Genomic DNA, 19,438 nt, shown 5'->3' with positions numbered 1-19,438 from the left:
AGAGAAGATCAACCAGAATGGTGACTGGTCTTCAAACCATGTCCTATGAGGAACAGTTACAGGATTTGGGAATGTTTAGATTGAAAAAAGAAGACAGAGGAGACTTAATAGCTGTCTACAAATATCTCAAGGGCTGTCCTGTCACATTGTTGAAGGATCATATTTATTCTTATTTGCACAAAGAAAGACTAGAAGCAATAGGATGAAACTGAATGGGAGGAGACACAGATTAGATATTAGAAAAAACTTTTTGACAGTTAGGGTGACCAATGAGAAGAACAGGCTGCCACGAGAGGTGGTGAGTTCTCCTTCAATGGAAGTCTTCAGAGGCTGGACAGACATCTGTCTGGGATGATTTACTGAATCCTGCTTTCAGCAGAAGGTTGGACCAGATGATCCAAGAGGTCCCTTCCAACTCTACCATTCTATGATTCTATGAAAGTGACACGGGCAGTTTGGTCTGTAAAATTATTCAAAATACTGTGGGACAGGAGCCCCTTGTGGAAAGTTTAGAGTTGGCAGGTTTGGGGGTCTCTCAGTATACCCTACATTGGACTTAACCCCTTCCCGACCTTTGACGCCACGTAGGCGTCATGAAAGTCGGTGCCAATCCGACCTAAGACGCCTATGTGGCGTCATGGAAAGTTTGCATCCCTGCAGATCGGGTGAAAGGGTTAACTCCAATTTCACCCGATCTGCAGGGACAGGGGGAGTGGTACTTCAGCCAAGGGGGGTGGCTTCACCCCCCCGTGGCTACGATCGCTCTGATTGGCAGATTCACTTTTAACAGCGAATCAGAGCGATTTGTAATATTTCACCTAAAAACTGGTGAAATATTACAATCCAGCCATGGCCGATGCTGCAATATCATCGGCCATGGCTGGAAACACTGGTGTAAACCCCCCCACCGATCGCCTCCCCGGTCCTCCGTCCGGTACTCCGCTCCCCTCCGCCGTCCTGTCCGCTCCCCCGTCCTCCTGCCCGCTCCCCCCGTGCTCCGATGCCACCCCCCCCTTATACTTACCGGGCCTCCCGGTGTCTGTCCGTCTTCACCCTGGGCGCCACCATCTTCCAAAATGGTGGACGCATGTGCAATGCGCCCGCCGAATCTGCCGGTCGGCAGATTCATTCCAGGTATATTTTGATCACTGTGATATAACCTATCAGCGAATTCGTAGCAGTTTTCCATCAGGTTTACAGTACCATGTAAACCTATGGAAAACCAAATCCGCTGTGCCCATGGTGCGGAAAATACCGTGCGGAAACGCTGCGTTGTATTTTCCGCAGCATGTCAATTGTGTGCGGATACCGCAGCGTTTTACACCTGTTCCTCAATAGAAATCCACAGGTGAAATCCGCACAAAAAACACTGGAAATCCGCTGGTAAAACGCAGTGCCTTTTACCTGCGGATTTTTCAAAAATCGTGCGGAAAAATCTCACACGAATCCGCAACGTGGGCACATAGCCTTAGGGTTAGAATTAGAGTTAGGGTTGGAATTAGGGCTAGGGTTGGAAATAGGGTTAAGATTATGCTTGTGGTTAGGGTTATGGATAGGGTTAGGGGTGTGTTGGGGTTAAAGTTGTGGTTAGGGTTGGGATTAGGGTTGGGATTAGGGTTAGGATTAGGGTTACGGGTGTGTTGGGGTTAGGGTTGTGATTAGGGGTGTGATGGGGTTAGGGTTGAAGTTAGAATTGAGGGGTTTCCACTGAACCACCCAAATGTCTAGGGGAAAAAAAAGGCAAAACACAGTGCAAAGAAAAAAAAATGGTCTCAGAACTTCTTTTTTCCCTCTATTGAGAATCATTAGCACTTTTTGGCTTCCTGTACTGTTGTGATAGGCAATTCAGTATCACAATGGACATAGCGGTCAGAGCACATACAGTGATCTGACAATAACCCAAAATCATAGAACGAGCTCTGTGACGTGGGAACTCTGCAGACCGCAATCCCTAATCCTCTCCAAACAACACTAGAGGCAGCCGTGGATTGCGCCTAACTCTACCTATGCAACTCGGCACAGCCTGAGAAACTAACTAGCCTGAAGATAGAAAATAAGCCTACCTTGCCTCAGAGAAATACCCCAAAGGAAAAGGCAGCCCCCCCACATATAATGACTGTGAGTTAAGATGAAAAGACAAACGTAGGGATGAAATAGATTCAGCAAAGTGAGGCCCGACTTTCTTAACAGAGCGAGGATAGGAAAGATAACTTTGCGGTCTACACAAAACCCTAAAGAAAACCACGCAAAGGGGGCAAAAAGACCCTCTGTACCGAACTAACGGCACGGAGGTACACCCTTTGCGTCCCAGAGCTTCCAGCAAAACAATTAGACAAGCTGGACAGAAAAAATAGCAAACAAATAGCAAAGAAGAACTTAGCTATGCAGAGCAGCAGGCCACAGGAATGATCCAGGGAAAAACAAGTCCAACACTGGAACATTGACAGGAAGCATGGATCAAAGCATTAGGTGGAGTTAAGTAGAGAAGCACCTAACGACCTCACCAGATCACCTGAGGGAGGAAACTCAGAAGCCGCAGTACCACTTTCCTCCACAAACGGAAGCTCCCAGAGAGAATCAGCCGAAGTACCACTTGTGACCACAGGAGGGAGCTCTGCCACAGAATTCACAACAGATAAGCCTCCAAGATTGCTCTCTTGACCAAATTGGCAATTGTAGATTTGGAAGTCTTCTTCCCCATATTCTGTCCGTGAAGATGGATAAACAAATTCCGATCCTTCCTAATTTTGTCTGAAACTTGAAGGTAATAAAGTACCATTCTCCGAACGTCTAAAGTATGGAACTGTTCTTCTTCCTCATTCTTTGGTTCTTGATAAAAGGAAGGGAGAATTATCTCCTGCGACATGTGGAAGTCAGAGACGACCTTTGGGAGAAAGGATGGATCCAATCGCAGAATAAGTCTATCTTGCAGAATCCTCATGTAGGGTTCATTGACAGGGCCTGTAGTTCACCTACTCTCCTGGCTGTAGTTATAGCTATCAGGAAGGTGGTTTTCCAGGCGAGTCTATCCATTGCTATTGATGACAAGGGTTCAAAAGGTGGAAGTGTAAGTCTCTTCAGGACTATATTGAGGTCCCAAGATGGGACTATACTTATGGATCTTGGAGTGCGGGATGCTGCAGTCATAAATCTTCTTATCCATCTGTGTTCGGCTAAAGGCTGGTCAAAATACGAGCTCAGTGCCGCCACCTGTACCTTGAGGGTGCTGGGTCTGAGACCTTTTTCTAGCCCATCTTGTAAAAAATCCAGGATCCTGGCTAAGTTCGGCCGGTCTGGGTTAGGCCGTTCAGGAGCACTCCATGTGATACAGGTTTTCCATATTTTCTGATAAATGGAATTGGTAACTGTCTTCCGGCTTTTCTGTAGAGTACTAATGACTTTCTTTGATAGCCCTCTGGTCCTCAGAATTGAGAATTCAGAAGCCAGGCATTCAGGTGTAATCTCTCGGGATCTGGATGAAGTTTTGGCCCCTGATAGAGAAGGTTCTTGATCGGAGATAGTGCCATCGGTCCATCTACTTTTAGGCTGATGAGGGACCCAAACCAAATTCTTTTGGGCCAAAATGGAGCCACTAGGATTACACTGACCCTTTCTGTCCTTATCTTTTGTAGGACCTTTGGTAGAATTGGTAATGGAGGGAAAGCATAGGCCAGTGATAATGTCCATGGTTGGGCCAATGCGTCGCGTCGCTGCAGCGATATAGACAATGAGACGATCGCTGCAGCGTCGCTGTTTGGGTCGCTAGGAGACGTCAAACACCGGCAACAGCTGAGCGATGCAGGAGCGATCCAGTGACGTACTTATCGTTCTCGCTGGTTGTTCGCTCCATGGAAAACCATTGCAGGCATCGTTGCCTTTGCTGTCAAACATGACGAATCACGCCGACCTGACGACCAAATAAAGTTCCAGACTTTCAGCTACGACCAGCGATGTCACAGCAGGATCCTGATCGCTGCTGCGTGTCAAACACAATGAGATCGCTATCCAGGACGCTGCAACGTCACGGATCGCTGTCGTTCTCGTTGGTAAGTTGCTTAATGTGATGGTACCTTTACTGGGGCCGGGATGGTGCTGGGATCTGCAAGAGCAGAGCGCGAGGCAGACGTCTCCATGATTTTCACCACACAGTGGTCCTACCTGAGACGTCTTCTTGTCCGGGGCTCTTAAATAGGCGACCGGACACAGCACCTGTCCTCCTGGTGGGAGGACCTCCTCCTCCAATGTCCGGATGTGGGGGGGGGGGGGAGGGGCTGACATCCATGCTATCTATCATGCGTTCCAGCGTGGAACGCAAAAGGATCTTCCTGAATACCGAAGGCGGCTGGCATCTGACGTCACATCCAGCCGCCGGCTTCAGACCAGAAGTCCTCATCGCGCGCACACCGCTGGAGGAGGAGAGGGGCTGGAGAGCTCTTAGAGGCCTCCAGCCGAAGAATGCCGCCCAGACCTTGCCCTGCAGGTGCGGACTGGTGGCGGATGTCCCGAGTCCGGAGGAGATGGGAGCAGCGCTCGGTGAAGAGAGGTAAGTCTGCTCCCCAGCTGCCCAGCGTTAAAATTTCTTTTCCCCCTGGTGACCGCTGCCGGCACAGTACACCTGGGATGACCTCTTCATCCCTAGTAGGGACAGGAAAAAACACTGAGGGGAGGATGAGGGAGGGGTTATTTAACCTCTTGGTCATTTCCTGTCCCTATTAGGAAAGGGGTAACATCCTCCAGGTGTGCTGTCGTGGGGGGGGTTACTAGAGAAACATTTTTGTGACTAAAAAGTTAAATGTTCATTTTTTCTTTCCATGATGCTTCTGCTGCTGTGAAGCACCTGAAGGGTTAATAATAAACTTCTTGAATGTGGTTTTGAGTACCTTGAGGGGTGCAGTTTTTAGAATGGTGTCACTTTTAGGTATTTTCAGCCATAGAGACCCCTCAAACTGACTTCAAATGTGAGGTGGTCCCTAAAAAAAATGGTTTTGTAAATTTCGTTGTAAAAATGAGAAATCGCTGGTCAAATTTTTAACCCTTATAACTTCCTAGCAAAAAAAAATTTTGTTTCCAAAATTGTGCTGATGTAAAGTAGACATCTGGGAAATGTTATTTATTAACTATTTTGTGTCACATAACTCTCTGGTTTAACAGAATAAAAATTCAAAATTTGAAAATTGCAAAATTTTCAAAATTTTAGCCAAATTTCAATTTTTTTCAAAAATAAACGCAAAAATTATTGACCTAAATTTACCACTAACATGAAGCCCAATATGTCACGAAAAAACAATCTCAGAACCGTTAGGATCCGTTGAAGCGTTCCAGAGTTATTACCTCATAAAGGGACACTGGTCAGAATTGCAAAAAACTGCCAGGTCATTAAGGTCAAGATAGGCTGGGTCATGAAGGGGTTAATTTCCAAGGTTTGGCTTAAAATCAAACAAAAGAAAATGTAGGGACAAACAAAATCCTCCAGAGTGGATTCTCATAGAAAATAATTTTATTAAAGTACATAATTTGAATTAAAAACCATTAAAAATTGGAAATGCAACTGAACCACAAAAATGATGAGAAAAAGCGCAAAAACTGTACATGATAATGATATGGTACATAAAGTGCACAATACAAATTATGCAGAATAGCGAACATCAAGTAATAATCCGACAGACAGTTTAACCTCTTTCTGACCTCGGACGGGATAGTACGTCCGAGGTCAGATACTGCGCTTTGATGCAGGGCTCCGGCGGTGAGCCCGCATCGAAGCCGGGACATGTCAGCTGTTTTGAACAGCTGACATGTGCCCGCAATAGCGGCAGGTGAAGTTGCGATTCACAAGCCGCTATTAACTAGTTAAATGCTGCTGACAAACGCTGACAGCAGCATTCAACCGGCACTTCCGGCCGAAAATGAGCGCATCGCCGAACCCCGTCACATGATCGGGGGTCAGCGATGCGTCAGAATGGTAACCATAGAGGTCCTTGAGACCTCTATGGTTACTGATGCAGATCTGCTGTGAGCGCCCCCCTGTGGTTGGCGCTCATAGCACACCTGCATTTCTGCTGCATAGCAGCGATCTGATGATCGCTGCTATGTAGATTAGCCGATCGAGTGGTGCCAGCTTCTAGCCTCCCATGGAGGCTATTGAAGCATGGCAAAAGTAAAAAAAAAAAAAAAAAGTTACAACAAATGTGAAAAAAAAAAATATATATAAAAGTTTAAATCACCCACCTTTCGCCCCATTCAAAATAAATCAATAAAAAAATTCAAACTTACACATATTTGGTATCGCCGCTTTCAGAATCGCCCGATCTATCAATAAAAAAAAGGATTAACCTGATCGCTAAACGGCGTAGCGAGAAAAAAATTCGAAACGCCAGAATTATGTTTTTGGTCGCCACAACATTGCATTAAAATGCAATGACGGGCGATCAAAAGCACGTATCTGCACCAAAATGCTATCATTAAAAACACCGGCTCAGTATGCAAAAAAATAAGCCCTCACCCGACCCCAGATCATGAAAAATGGAGACGCTACGGGTATCGGAACATGGCGCAATTTTTAATTTTTTTAGCGAAGTTTGGAATTTTGTTTTCACCACTTAGATAAAAGAGAACCTAGACATGTTTGGTGTCTATGAACTCGTAATGACCTGGAGAATCACATTGGCAGAGCATTTAGCAAACCTAGTAAAAAAGCCAATAAAAAAAGTGTGGGATTGCACTTTTTTTTTGCAATTTCACCGCACTTGGAATTTTTTTCCCGTTTTCTAGAACACAACATTCTAAAACCAATGATGTCGTTCAAAAGTACAACTTGTTTCGCAAAAAATAAGCCCTCACATGGCCATATTGATGGAAAAATAAAAAAGTTAGGGCTTTAGGAAGAAGGGGAGCAAAAAACAAACACGGAAAAACGGAAAATCCCAAGGGGTTAAAGAGAGATAGAAAAATGTGACAATATAAATGGAGTACAGGTGAGTATAATATCAATACTAGTCATAGAAATAATATGGCCGTTGAAGAATATGGTGTGAAGATTAAGTAAAGTGCATAGTGCAGACAATTTTCAATGAAATATATACAGAGGGATTAATCAATCCAGTATCTAATTGCATATCAAATCTGTCCGTTTTTCATCTGAAGGCTGAGAATATAAAGAAAAAATTCTTATTTTAATTATTGAAGCAGTGTAGTAGGATCAGTGAGATCCAAAGCCTTCAGGGTACACTGGTACCTGACTTCAGACAGGTTGTATCTTGATTACCTTTGATACTTTCAGTTGCTGCTACTGCGGTCTATATTTCAGGTCATGGTGTGCACATTATGCTCTGTTTTTCCTTTGAAGGCTTTGGATCTCACTGATCCTACTACACTGCTTCAATAATTAAAATAAGAATTTTTTCTTTATATTCTCAGCCTTCAGATGAAAAACGGACAGATTTGATATGCAATTAGATACTGGATTGATTTATCCCTCTGTATACAGGTCCTTCTCAAAAAATTAGCATATAGTGTTAAATTTCATTATTTACCATAATGTAATGATTACAATTAAACTTTCATATATTATAGATTCATTATCCACCAACTGAAATTTGTCAGGTCTTTTATTGTTTTAATACTGATGATTTTGGCATACAACTCCTGATAACCCAAAAAACCTGTCTCAATAAATTAGCATATCAAGAAAAGGTTCTCTAAACGACCTATTACCCTAATCTTCTGAATCAACTAATTAACTCTAAACACATGCAAAAGATACCTGAGGCTTTTATAAACTCCCTGCCTGGTTCATTACTCAAAACCCCCATCATGGGTAAGACTAGCGACCTGACAGATGTCAAGAAGGCCATCATTGACACCCTCAAGCAAGAGGGTAAGACCCAGAAAGAAATTTCTCAACAAATAGGCTGTTCCCAGAGTGCTGTATCAAGGCACCTCAATGGTAAGTCTGTTGGAAGGAAACAATGTGGCAGAAAACGCTGTACAACGAGAAGAGGAGACCGGACCCTGAGGAAGATTGTGGAGAAGGACCGATTCCAGACCTTGGGGAACCTGAGGAAGCAGTGGACTGAGTCTGGTGTGGAAACATCCAGAGCCACCGTGCACAGGCGTGTGCAGGAAATGGGCTACAGGTGCCGAAATGGGCTACAGAGAAGCAGCACTGGACTGTTGCTAAGTGGACCCAAGTACTTTTTTCTGATGAAAGCAAATTTTGCATGTCATTCGGAAATCAAGGTGCCAGAGTCTGGAGGAAGACTGGGGAGAAGGAAATGCCAAAATGCCTGAAGTCCAGTGTCAAGTACCCACAGTCAGTGATGGTGTGGGGTGCCATGTCAGCTGCTGGTGTTGGTCCACTGTGTTTCATCAAGGGCAGGGTCAATGCAGCTAGCTATCAGGAGATTTTGGAGCACTTCATGCTTCCATCGGCTGAAATGCTTTATGGAGATGAAGATTTCATTTTTCAGCACGACCTGGCACCTGCTCACAGTGCCAAAACCACTGGTAAATGGTTTACTGACCATGGTATTACTGTGCTCAATTGGCCTGCCAACTCCCCTGACCTGAACCCCATAGAGAATCTGTGGGATATTGTGAAGAGAAAGTTGAGAGACGCAAGACCCAACACTCTGGATGAGCTTAAGGCCGCTATTGAAGCATCCTGGGCCTCCATAACATCTCAGCAGTGTCACAGGCTGATTGCCTCCATGCCACGCCGCATTGAAGCAGTCATTTCTGCCAAAGGATTCCCGACCAAGTATTGAGTGCATAACTGAACATTATTATTTGATGGTTTTTTTGTTTGTTGTTAAAAAACACTTTTATTTGATTGGATGGGTGAAATATGCTAATTTATTGAGACAGGTTTTTTGGGTTATCAGGAGTTGTATGCCAAAATCATCAGTATTAAAACAATAAAAGACGTGACAAATTTCAGTTGGTGGATAATGAATCTATAATATATGAAAGTTTAATTGTAATCATTACATTATGGTAAATAATGAAATTTAACACTATATGCTAATTTTTTGAGAAGGACCTGTATATTTCATTGAAAATTGTCTGCACTATGCACTTTACCTAATCTTCACACCATATTCTTGAACGGCCATATTATTTCTATGACTAATATTGGTGATATTATACTCACCTTTACTCCATTTATATTGTCAAATTTTTCTATCTCTCTTTAAACGGTTTGTCGGATTACTTGATATTCGCTATTCTTCATAATTTGTATTGTTGCACTTTATGTCATTATCATGTACAGTGTTTGCGCTTTTTCTCATAATTTTTGTGGTTCAGTTGCATTTCCAATTTTTAATGGTTTTAATTCAAATTATGTACTTTAATAAAATTATTTTCAATGAGAATCCGCTCTGGAGGATTTTGTTTGTCCCTACATTTTCTTTGGTTACTTTATGGTCCTCCTATCTTGGTATTTTTTGAGCAGGTCATTTTGTATCTAAAACAAACAATAGAAGGTCGAACACTTATCAATGTACACATCTCTTTGGAGTAATGACTTACTCAGAATTTGCCAAACTAACTGAGTTCGGGAACTGGAAGAATATGGGTATACAGTACATTCACTAGGTGGTCGGCAATGAAGGGCTTAAATCCTTTGATGTGTCGGCAAAAAGAGTTCGATCTACCTGATAGCTGCTTCTTTCTATACTTTCAACTCAAACCCACCTATAAAGCCCAATGTAAAGTGAGAGATGTTAAGGTTATGTGCACACGTTCAGGTTTTTTTTCACGTTTTTTCGCGCTAAAAACGCTATAAAAACTCATTATGCATTCTATCATTTAGAATGCATTCTGCATGTTTTGTGCACATGGATGCGTTTTTTTCCGCGAAAAAAACGCATCGCGGTAAAAAAATGAGCATGTTCATTATTTTTGCAGATTTTCTGCGTTTTTCCCGCAATTCAATGCATTTGGGAAAAAACGCACAAAAAACCACGTCAAAAACCGCGGAAAAAAAACGCATGCGGATTTCTGGCAGAAATGTCCGGTTTTTGTCAGGAAAAATTCTGCAAGAAATCCTGACGTGTGCACATACCCTAAAACTCAGAGAGATGTGGTATTAGACACTGTTTGCTCAGAGGGAGCTACAAAGGGGGTAATAGCCAGTGTCTATAATGACCATCTCTTTGTCTTCCTTAACCCCTTAGTGACAGAGCCAATTTGGTACTTAATGACCGAGCCAATTTTTGCAATTCTGACCACTGTCACTTTATGAGGTTATAACTCTGGAACGCTTCAACGGATCCCGCTGATTCTGAGATTGTTTTTTCGTGACATATTGTACTTCATGTTAGTGGTAACATTTCTTCGATATTACTTGCGATTATTTATGAAAAAAACGGAAATATGGCGAAAATTTGTAAAATTTTGCAATTTTCAAACTTTGTATTTTTATGCCCTTAAATCAGAGAGATATGTCACGAAAAATAGTTAATAAATAACATTTCCCACATGTCTACTTTACATCAGCACAATTTTGGAAACAAAATTTTTTTTTATTAGGGAGTTATAAGGGTTAAAAGTTGACCAGCAATTTCTCATTTTTACAACACCATTTTTTTTTAGGGACCACATCACATTTGAAGTCATTTTGAGGGGTCTATATGATAGAAAATAATGAAGTGTGACACCATTCTAAAAACTACACCCCTCAAGGTTCTCAATACCACATTCAAGAAGTTTATTAACCCTTTACGTGCTTCACAGGAACTGAAACAATGTGGAAGGAAAAAATGAACATTTAACTTTTTTTTGCAAACATCTTAATTCAGAACCATTTTTTTTATTTTCACAAGTGTAAAAACAGAAATGTAACCATAAATTTTGTTATGCAATTTCTCCTGAATACGCCAATACCCCATATGTGGGGGTAAACCACTGTTAGGGCGCACCGCAGAACTTAGAAGTGAAGGAGCGCCGTTTGACTTTTTCAATGCAGAATTGGCTGGAATTGAGATTGGACGCCATGTCACGTTTAGAGAGCCCCTGATGTGCCTAAACAGTGGAAACCCCCCACAAGTGACACCATTTTGGAAACTAGACCCCTTAAGGAACTTATCTAGATGTGTGGCGAGCACTTTGAACCCCCAAGTGCTTCACAGAAGTTTATAACGTAGAGCCGTGAAAATAAAAAAATTGCTTTTGTTTACACAAAAATGATCTTTTTGCCCACAAATTCTTATTTTCACAAGGGTAACAGGAGAAATTAGACCACAAAAGTTGTTGTGCGATTTCTCCTGAATACGTCGATACCCCATATGTGGGGGTAAACCACTGTTTGGGCGCACCGCAGAGCTTGGAAGTGAAGGAGCGCCGTTTTACTTTTTCAATGTAGAATTGGCTGGAATTGAGATTGGACGCCATGTCGCGTTTGGAGAGCCCCTGATGTGCCTAAACAGTAGAAATCCCCCACAAGTGACCCCATTTTGGAAACTAGACCCCCCATGGAACTTATCTAGATGTGTGGTGAGAACCTTGAATGCCCAAGTGCTTCACAGAAGTTTATAATGCAGAGCCGTGAAAATAAAAAATATTTTCTTTTTCCACAAAAAAGATATTGTAGCCCCCAAGTTTTTATTTTTACAAGGGTAACAAGAGAAATTGGACCCCAAAAGTTGTTGTCCAATTTGTCTTGAGTATGCTGGTACCCCATATGTGGGGGTAAACCACTGTTTGGGCGCACGGCAGAGCTCGGAAGGAAGGAGCGCCGTTTTGGAATGCAGACTTTGATAGAATGGTCTGCGGGTATTATGTTGCATTTGCAGAGCCCCTGATGTACCTAACCAGTAGAAACCCTCCACAAGTGACCCCATTTTGGAAACTAGACCCCCCAAGGAACTTATCTAGATGTGTGGTGAGAACTTTGAATGCCCAAGTGCTTCACAGAAGTTTAGAATGCAGAGTCGTGAAAATAAAAAATATTTTTTTTTTTTCACAAAAAAGATTTTGTAGCCCCCAAGTTTTTATTTTCACAAGGGTAACAGGAGAAATTGGACTGCAATAGTTGTTGTCCAATTTATCCCGAGTACGCTGATGTGCCATATGTGGGGGTAAACCACTGTTTGGGCGCACGGCAGAGCTCGGAAGGGAAGGAGCGCCTTTTTGGAATGCAGACTTTGATAGAATGGTCTGTGGGCATTATGTTGCGATTGCAGAGCCCCTGATATACCTAAACTGTAGTAACCCCCCACAAGTGACCCCATTTTGGAAACTAGACCCCCCAAGGAACTTATCTAGATGTGTGGTGAGAACTTTGAATGCCCAAGTGCTTCACAGAAGTTTAGAATGCAGAGTCGTGAAAATAAAAAATATTTTTTTTTTTCACAAAAAAGATTTTGTAGCCCCCAAGTTTTTATTTTCACAAGGGTAACAAGAGAAATTGGACCCCAGAAGTTGTTGTCCAATTTATCCCGAGTACGCTGATGCCCCATATGTGGGGGTAACCCACTGTTTGGGCGCACGGCAGAGCTCAGAAGGGAGGGAGCACCATTTGACTTTTTGAGCGCAAAATTGGCTGTCGTGTTTGGAGACCCCCTGATGTACCTAAACAGTGGAAACCCCCCAATTCTAGCTCCAACCCCTAACCCTAATCCCAACCTGATCCATAATCCTAATCACTAACCCTAACCATAATCACAACCCTTACCCCAAAACAACCCTAATGTCAGCCCTAACCATAACCCTAATCAAAACCCTAAATCCAACACACCCCTAATCCTAATCTCAACCCTAACCTCAAACCTAACCCTAATCCCAATACACCCCTAATCACAACCCTAACCTTAACCCTAATCCCAAACCTAACCCTAATCCCAAGCGTAACCCTAATGCCAACCCTAACCCTAATACCAACCCTAATCCAAACCCTAAACCTAATCCCAGCTCTAACCCTAACTTTAGCCCCAACCCTAACCCTAGCCCTAAGGCTACTTTCACACTTGCGTTGTTTGGCATTCCGACGCAATCCGTCGTTTTGGACAAGAAACGGATCCTGCAAATGTGCCCGCAGGATGCGTTTTTTGCCCATAGTATTGCCGACGGATCGTGACAGATGGCCACACGTCGCGTCCGTCGTGCACTGGATCAGTTGTGTTTTGGCGGAGCGTCGGCACAAAAAAAAACGTTCAATGAAACGTTTTTTTGTACGTCGCATCCGCCATTTCTGACCGCGCATGCGTGGCCGTAACTCCGCCCCCTCCTCCCCAGGACATAGATTGGGCAGCGGATGCGTTGAAAAACTACAGCTGCTGCCCACGTTGTGCACAATTTTCACAACGTGCGTCGGTATGTCGGGCCGACGCATTGCGACGGCCCCGTACCGACGTAAGTGTGAAAGAAGCCTAACCCTAAATTTAGCCCCAACCCTAACCCTAAATTTAGCCCCAACCCTAACCCTACCCCTAACCTAACCCTACCCCTAACCTAACCCTACCCCTAACCTAACCCTAGCCGTAACCCTACCCCTAACCTAACCCTACCCCTAACCTAACCCTAGCCGTAACCCTACCCCTAACCTAACCCTAGCCCTAACCCTACCCCTACCCTAACCCTACCCCTAACCCTACCCCTAACCTAACCCTAACCCTACCCCTACCCCTAACCCTACCCCTAACCCTAATTTTAGCCCTAACCGCTGTTCTCCTGCCGGCCGGCAGATGGAGACAGATGGCGGGCGCACTGGGCATGCGTCCGCCATGTTCTTCTGCCGGCGGCCAGGAGGAGCAGCAAGAGGATCCAGGGACCTAGGTGAGTATGCTAGGGTCCCCGAATCCCCCTATTTCTCTGTCCTCTGATGTGCGATCACATCAGAGGACAGAGAATTACACTTTACTTTTTTTTTTTTTTTTTTTTTTGCGGTCGCCGGTAAACAGTTAATTACCGGCGATCGCAAAACAGGGGTCGCTAAAACCGACCCCGATCATGCTCTTTGGGGTCTCGGCTACCCCAGGCAGCCGAGACCCCAAAGATTCTCCCGGTGCCGGCCGGCGGGCGCACTGCGCATGCGCCCGCCATTTTGAAGATGGCGGCGCCCACCGGGAGACACGAGGAGCATCGGGGGAGTTAGGCGAGTATTGGGGGGCCACCTGGGACCCCTTTTCTCTGTCCTCCGATGTGCGATCACATCGGAGGACAGAGAAATTAAAAAGAGATCGCTTTTTTTTTTTTTTTTTTTTTTTTTGCGATCGCCGGTAAACGGTTAATTACCGGCGATCGCAAATGCGGGGAGGGTTAAAAACCCCCCGAATCATGTTCTCTGGGGTCTCGGCTACCCTCGGCAGCCGAGACCCCGGAGAAAATCGGCCTGTGGGGGGGCGCTATACACTTTTTCCACAGCGCCGTTAATTAACGGCGCTGTGGTTTAAGTACCCTTAGCGGCCGCCGTTAAAAGGCGTATCGGCGGTCGCTAAGGGGTTAAGAAATTCCCTCTGCTGGTTAGACAGAAATGGGAGACAGAGATTGTTATCACAGATGATGAGTGGGCTTTGGTGCTAGAATACATACTCAATCTTTCACTTAAGGTACCTTCACACTGAGCAACTTTAGAACGAGAACAATAGTGATCCGTGACGTTGCAGCGTCCTGGCTAGCGATATCGTTGTGTTTGACACGCAGCAGCGATCAGGATCCTGCTGTGACATCGCTGGTCGTTGCTGAAGGTCCAGAACTTTATTTCGCCGCTGGATCACCCGCTGACATCGCTGAATCGGCGTGTGTGACGCCGATCCAGCGATGTGTTCACTGGTAACCAGGGTAAACATTGGGTTACTAAGCGCAGGGTCGCGCTTAGTAACCCGATATTTACCCTGGTTACCACTGTAAATGTAAAAAAAAAAAACACTACATACTTACATTCCGGTGTCTGTTACGTCCCCCGGCATCAGCTTCCCTGCACTGTGTCAGCGCCGGCCGGCCGTAAAGCAGAGCGGTGACGTCACCGCTCTGCTTTACGGCCGGCGCTTACACAGTGCAGGGAAGCTGACGCTGGGGGACGCGACAGACACCGAGATGTAAGTATGTAGTGTTTTTGTTTTTTTTACATTTACAGTGGTAACCAGGGTAAACATCGGGTTACTAAGCGCGGCCCTGCACTTAGTAACCCAATGTTTACCCTGGTTACCCGGGGACTTCGGCATCGTTGGTCGCTGGAGAGCTGTCTGTGTGACAGCTCTCCAGCGACCACACAACGACTAAACAGCGAAGCTGCAGCGATCGGCATCGTTGTCTATATCGCTGCAGCGTCGCTTAATGTGATGGTACCTTTAGTGAGCCCAAAAGACTCTCACAGCTCTATGTAATTCATAGAGTATACAGATCACCTGAAATTATGTTTAAAATGGGTCTTAGAAATGATTCTGGATGTCTGAGGTGCACCCAACAGGAAGCAGGAATGTTGCACATGTTAAGGTCATGCCCGCGTCTGCACTCCTATTGGGGAGCAGTTTTGGGCCATACAGAATCAGCCTATGGGTGCATGGTGACTAGTAATCCTCTCACCTGCATACTGGGATATGTAGATGAACTGTATAATGTTGAGACTGGGAACTTGCTATTGCTCGATTACTATACATGGCTAGAAAACTGATTGCTAAAAACTGGATTTCTGCAACTCCCGACAGGCAGAGAGTTTATCAATCAAGTGGAGTCCCTTATATCATTGGAAAAAGGGGTATATCTCAAAAGGGATAGAAGTAAATATTTTGATAAAATATGGGGTCCCTAGCTTGGAGGTAACCACCAATCATGCTCGATAGGATCTTGTTGGATGTGTATCAGTTGCTATGGAATCACTACACATTGCGTTTACAAATGCCAATCGGAGGGTGTGCCTTTCGACTTGACAGTTCTTGACCGGCCTGATTTATTCTGTTTTGTATGATCGTATATCTATGACGTGGTACTCTGAATAACAAATATTAGGGATGGGAGGTGTTCATGGTATGGGGGAGGGGGATAAACACTTTTGGTTGAGAATGTTTTTTGTGTATATTTAACTGTTATAAAATGAATAAAAATGTACTTGATAAAAAAAAAAAAAAAAAAAAAAAAGGGAGGAAGAGGACTAGAATGCCTCTCACTCAGCCAAACCAGATTTGACACTTTGCTCTGACGAGGGGCACTACTCCGAAACACAGTGTCTCCAAATCAAGATTTTGATTTGGGCTTTAATCCTAAGTCATGTGACAAGGCTCATTAGAGTAGATATTGACTTTTAGGATCGCTACTTCCTATAGGTGGCGCTAGCGTTCTAGTCCTCTACCTCTTTGAAGAGACAATTTACATAAAAGATTAAAGTTCAATCTCTCAACAATTAGACCACAGCTATGAGCCATACAGGTAAAACTATTTTAACCATTCTGTTACCTGAATGTCAATAGTAATAATGTGAGGGTATGTGCACACGTCAGGATTTCTAGCAGAAATTTCCTGAAGAAAACCGTAAATTTTCTGCAAGAAATCCGCATTTATTTTTTTTTTGCGTTTTTTTCGCTTTTTCTTAGCATTTTTCAAGCGTAATTAGCTTTGCAGAATGCTAAAGTTTTCCAAGCGATCTGTAGCATCGCTTAGAAAACTGACTGACAGGTTGGTCACACTTGTCAAACATAGTGTTTGACAAGTGTGACCAACTTTTTACTATAGATGCTGCCTATATAGTAAAAGATAGAATGTTTAAAAATAATAAAAAAAATGGTTATACTCACCCGCAGACAGCCGATCTCCTCAGCGGCGTCCATTCCTATAGATGGTGTGTGTGTGTGCAGGACCTTCGATGACGTCGCGGTCCTGTGAGCGGTCGCGCGACCAATCACAGGACCGCGACATCATCGCAGGTCCTTCACACAGACCATCTATAGGAACAGAAGCGGCAGCGTGCACCGCTGAGAGGCGGGAAGACTCCGGGGCCATCAGAGGGTAATTATATGACTATTTTTTATTTTAATTCTTTTTTTTTTTTACTAATTATATGGTGCCCAGTCCGTGGAGGAGAGTCTCCTCTCCTCCACCCTGGGTACCAACCGCACATAATCTGCTTACTTCCCGCATGGGAAGATTCTTTTTAAAGGGAACCTGTCAGCAGGATTGTGCAGAGTAAAGGTACCTTCACACTCAGCGACGCTGCAGCGATACAGACAACGATGTCGATCGCTGCAGCGTCGCTGTTTGGTCGCTGGAGAGCTGTCACACAGACAGCTCTCCAGCGACCAACGATCCCGAGGTCCCCGGGTAACCAGGGTAAACATCGGGTTACTAAGCGCAGGGCCGCGCTTAGTAACCCGATGTTTACCCTGGTTACCAGCGTAAAAGTAAAAAAACAAACACTACATACTTACCTACCGCTGTCTGTCCCCGGCGCTCTGCTTCTCTGCACTCCTCCTGCACTGGCTGTGAGCACAGCGGCCGGAAAGCAGAGCGGTGACGTCACCGCTGTGCTTTCCGGCTGACCGACGCTCAAAGCCAGTGCAGGAGGAGTGCAGAGAAGCTGAGCGCCGGGGACAGACAGCGGTAGGTAAGTATGTAGTGTTTGTTTTTTTACTTTTACGCTGGTAACCAGGGTAAACATCAGGTTACTAAGCGCGGCCCTGCGCTTAGTAACCCGATGTTTACCCTGGTTACCAGTGAAGACATCGCTGGATCGGTGTCACACACGCCGATCCAGCGATGTCAGCAGGAAGTCCAGCGACAAAATAAAGTTCTGGACTTTCCTCAGCGACCAACGATCTCCCAGCAGGGGCCTGATCGTTGGTCGCTGTCACACAACGATTTCCTTAACGATATCGTTGCTACGTCACAAAAAGCAACAATATCGTTAACGATATCGTTATGTGTGAAGGTACCTTAACCTACAGACAGTGTCAGGTCGGCACTGTTATACTGATTAAAATAATACCTTGGGTAATAGCACGCCCCAAGTTTCATTAACTGAAAACTGTAAATAAAGATTAAACAACTACAGCGTCTAAAAATCACTAAAATTGACAAATCTCCGGGCCCGGATGGGATACACCCTCGAGTACTGCAGGAATTAAGTACAGTCATTGATAGACCATTATTTTTAATCTTTAAAGACTCCATAATAACAGGGTCTGTGCCGCAGGACTGGCGTATAGCAAATGTGGTGCCAATATTCAAAAAGGGAACAAAAACTGAACTCGGAAATTATAGGCCAGTAAGCTTAACCTCTACTGTGGGTAAAATCCTGGAGGGAATTCTAAGGGATGCTATACTGGAGCATCTGAAGAGGAATAACCTCATGACCCAGTATCAGCACGGGTTTACTAGGGACCGTTCATGTCAGACTAATTTGATCAGTTTCTATGAAGAGGTAAGTTCCGGATTGGACCAAGGGAACCCAGTGGATGTAGTGTATATGGACTTTTCAAAAGCTTTTGATACGGTGCCACACAAAAGGTTGATACATAAAATGAGAATAATGGGGATAGGGGAAAATATGTGCAAGTGGGTTGAGAGCTGGCTCAGGGATAGGAAACAAAGGGTGGTTATTAATGGAGCACACTCGGACTGGGTAGCGGTTAGCAGTGGGGTACCACAGGGGTCAGTATTGGGCCCTCTACTTTTTAACATATTTATTAATGACCTTGTAGGGGGCATTCAGAGTAGAATTTCAATATTTGCAGATGACACTAAACTCTGCAGGGTAATCAATACAGAGGAGGACAATTTTATATTACAGGATGATTTATGTAAACTAGAAGCTTGGGCTGATAAATGGCAAATGAGCTTTAATGGGGATAAATGTAAGGTCATGCACTTGGGTAGAAGTAATAAGATGTATAATTATGTGCTTAATTCTAAAACTCTGGGCAAAACCGTCAATGAACAAGACCTGGGTGTATGGGTGGATGACAAACTTAAATTCAGTGGCCAGTGTCAGGCAGCGGCTGCAAAGGCAAATAAAATAATGGGATGCATTAAAAGAGGCATAGATGCTCATGAGGAGAACATAATTTTACCTCTATACAAGTCACTAGTTCGACCACACTTAGAATACTGTGCACAGTTCTGGTCTCCGGTGTTTAAGAAAGACATAGCTGAACTGGAGCGGGTGCAGAGAAGAGCGACCAAGGTTATTAGAGGACTGGGGGGTCTGCAATACCAAGATAGGTTATTACACTTGGGGCTATTTAGTTTGGAAAAGCGAAGACTAAGGGGTGATCTTATTTTAATGTATAAATATATGAGGGGACAGTACAAAGACCTTTCTGATGATCTTTTTAATCATAGACCTGAAACAGGGACAAGGGGGCATCCTCTGCGGTTGGAGGAAAAATGGTTTAAGCATAATAACAGACGCGGATTCTTTACTGTAAGAGCAGTGAGACTATGGAACTCTCTGCCGTATGATGTTGTAATGAATGATTCATTACTTAAATTTAAGAGGGGACTGGATACC

The 19,438-nt window shown here is 44.2% G+C and overlaps 1 protein-coding gene across 2 annotated transcripts in view; it reads right to left on the bottom strand.

The window, feature by feature from the left end:
* The window catches only part of PLPP6 (phospholipid phosphatase 6), a 73,840-nt gene that overhangs the window by 7,975 nt on the left and 46,427 nt on the right, over positions 1-19,438 (bottom strand). The gene's annotated exons all lie outside the window — the stretch shown is intronic.

Source organism: Ranitomeya imitator, chromosome 8, assembly GCF_032444005.1.
Source record: "Ranitomeya imitator isolate aRanImi1 chromosome 8, aRanImi1.pri, whole genome shotgun sequence".
NCBI classification, from domain to species: domain Eukaryota; kingdom Metazoa; phylum Chordata; class Amphibia; order Anura; family Dendrobatidae; genus Ranitomeya; species Ranitomeya imitator.
Note: the sequence above shows the minus strand (reverse complement) of the source record. Positions and strands in the feature narration are given on the sequence as shown.